The following is a 3,633-nucleotide window of genomic DNA, read 5'->3' as shown; positions in this document are numbered from 1 at the left end:
AACCCAAACCAACATATTAATATATTAATATAATAATATAAGAAAGATTGGGGGGGGGGGGGGGGGGGGGGGGGGAATAGGGATACAAGGGGGGGTTAGAAGGATCAGAGGAATATTACAAATGAGAGAAAGATAAAGATAAGATACAGAGAATAGTAAATAAAAAAGATAGAGAAAAGATGACATACGTAAAATTAAATAAAAAAAGATAAATAAGGGGATAGAGATAGAGAAAAAGAGAGAGAAATAAGTAAAGGAGATATAAATATGGAGATATAATAAAAGGAGAAATTAAAATTATAATAAATAAAGATGGATAATAAGAGAGATAATAGAGATGATAAAAGAGAGAAGAGAAGAAAAAAATAGTAAGAAATTATATAGAGGGGAATATATATAGATATATATAGTAGATAGAATAAAGGAATATAAAAAAAGAATAAGAGAGAAGAGAGTAATATAGAGAGATAGAGTAATAATATATATATATAGATAGTAGATAGATAATATAATTTTATAATATAAGATATTATATATAATAGAAAATTATATATATATATAATATATATATGATATATAAAATTTATGTTATATATTATAGAGATATATAAATATATATATAATATATATATAGATATAAAATAATTATAGATAATAGATATATAATAGATAAGATAAAAGAAGTAATTAAGATATATATGAGTATAAATAAATAATATTTAGAGATATATAATATATATTATGTAGAATGTAAAGATATATTAGAGCTGATGATATATATAGATATAGATAGATACTATATATTACTAGATATAAATATATTATTATAAGATATATTAGTAAAAATAATAATAAGATATATATGATATATATATATAAATATATATATAATAATATTAGAGATATATATAAAATTTTAATAGATATTATAATTTTTATATTTTAATCTTATTAAAATATAAATAGATATATAAGAGATATAGAATATATATATAATAAGATAATAATTAGATAATAAATATATAATATAATAATTTTTTTTTTTTTTTTTTTTTTTTTTTTTTTTTTTTTTTTTTTTTTTTTTTTTTTTTTTATTATTATATAATATTTATAAAAAATTTTTATTTTTTTAAAAATTTTTTTAAAAAATTTTTTTAAAAAAATTAAAAATTTTTTAAAAAAATTAATAAAATATATATATATTATATTATTTTATTAAAAATAAAAAATTATATATTTATTATTTTTAAAAAATATTATATATATAAAATATAAAATATATTATATATTATATATATATTATATTTTATATATATAATATAATTTTTTATTATTTTTTTTTTTAAAAAAATTTTTTATTTTTTTTTTTTATTTTAAATATTTTTATATTTTTTTTTTTATAATTTATTTTAAAAATTTTTTAAAAAATTTTATTTATTTTTTATTTTTTCCCCCTCCCCTTTTCCCTTGCCCTTTTTCTCTTTCCCCTTTTTTTTAAATCTTTTCTGGTTCCGTCTTGTCCCCTTTAACTCCTGTATCCTTGTAATTCCCCCCCTTTGCAAAAAAAATCCCTGCCCCCCCCCCCCCCAAATTTTGACGGGGAATCGCGAAAATTCCCCCTTCTAGAAACCATGATTTTCTCCAAAAAAAAAAACCCCCCTTTTGCAACTTTGGTTTGACAAAAAAGTTCAAAAAAAATTTCCCACGAGCCCCCCCCTCTGTATTTTCATATGACAATTACCATACCCCCAAACGACGGGGGGCAAAGGGGTCCCCTCTTGGCCCTTCATATGCCCAACTTTTTTTTGTCACCGAACTAAATGTCTCAAACATTGCCCCCCTTTAAATTTTGATTATTTTTAAGTCGGTATTTGATAACACTTCTTTGTTAAAGACCCCTCGCATGTAAATTTATTTTTTAAAATTTTCTTAAATCTAAACACCCAAGTATTAAATTTACCCGTGAAAAGCAACAACAACCAACTACCTTTTAGACACCTGTGTTACCAAAGATAAGGGCCCAAATTCCTACCCGCATTTCGGGAAACCAAACCTTAAAAGGGCCTCGGCCTTATTTTTTTTAGCAAATCCCCTATATTTTTAAAAAACACAAAAAAAACTCATCACTAGCCTATAATCATGTAGGCCAATTGGGTTTTCCCTTTTTAGGATGAAATTAATTTTCTAAAAAAAAAAAAAATGAAATTAAAAAATGGGTATTGTAAAAAATCCCGCTTGTATTTCAGTGCAGTAACAATAGTTTGGTTAGTATAGGGAAAATAATTTTAAGATTTTCTAGGGGAAGAGGGGAAAAATTTACAAGAAATTAAAAGAAACTTATATTATAGCTTAAAAATTAAAGTATAAAACAAATTTTCTTGAAGTTGGGAAAAATTTGGGCAGCTTTTTTTTCTTAATTTATATTTTATAAAATTTTTTTATTTTTTTTGAAATTACTATTTATTATGCAGTTGATTAATGGGTTTTTTATATGTTTTACTTTCGTTACCCATTTATAATAAATTGTTGATTTATTTCAAGAATTGCTTTTTTATTACCATTAGAAACATTTTCATTTAAAATTTTTTTAGTAGTCTTGGGTTATCATAGAATGAAATATAAAGGGTTAAACTTTCACTTTTAGGTTGATTCCAAAATTTAACAAAATTTCACAAGTTTAATTATTCATTTATTATATTACACGCAACAAACCCTTTGATATTCCCCAAAATGAAAATATATTGTTATAACAATTTAGAATTTTTTTTAAAAATTTTGGAAGGGGATTTATCACACCGTTTTTTCCAGAAAACCCGGGTTACCGCACCCAAAATAACACCAAAACCAAAAAAAAAAACTTATTTCCTTATGTTTTTCCCCCTCCTACCCCTAACAAATGGAAAAGATTGACATTTAACCCGTATACCCTTTGAAACAAACCCAAAGGTTCCATATGTTTGAAAGGGTTTAATTTTTTTGTCCACCGTGTACCCGGGTTGAAAAAAAAAGGGGGAGGGGTGAAAATAAGGGGCCCCCATTGGAACCCCCGTTTTCATTCCAAAGTCCCCCCCCCCCCAGGTAGAAAGACGGGGGCGCCCCCCGCCCTTCAGGAACCCCGGGGTTTTGCGAAAACTTCGTACCGACGCACACTAGTTTTTTTAACTCAAATTTTTTTTCAAATTTTTGGGACCCCACAAAGGGTTTTGAATTTGAGGAGATTGTAATAGTACCCATTACATCTATTTGATAAAATAGGAAAGACTTTTCTTTGTAAAAAAAATTCTCAGATCAACCTTAAAAAAACCCCCGGGAAAACAATTACCCCCCCTAAAATTTTTTAATTTTTTCTTCAGTAATTCTAACACTATTTTTAAATTTCCCCTTAAAAAAAATCTTCGAGTGGGCCAAATTTTATTTTTTTGTTCTAATGTGGATATCTATTTTTCCTGTCCCCCGACTGCCAAGGGCCCAAATACGTGGGGGGGCCACCTCAGGGTGGGGTTTTTTGGGCACCCCATAATGTAAACACAAAGGCAAGTTTATTTCGTACGGGACTACCGGGTGAGCAAAACCATCTTTCTTGGCCAAAAAAGAGGGACCTCACCAACACTCACATCCTTTTTTCCAAAAACA

Source organism: Penaeus monodon, chromosome 5 (genome assembly GCF_015228065.2).
Source record: "Penaeus monodon isolate SGIC_2016 chromosome 5, NSTDA_Pmon_1, whole genome shotgun sequence".
NCBI lineage: Eukaryota > Metazoa > Arthropoda > Malacostraca > Decapoda > Penaeidae > Penaeus > Penaeus monodon.
This window is presented reverse-complemented; position numbering follows the sequence as displayed.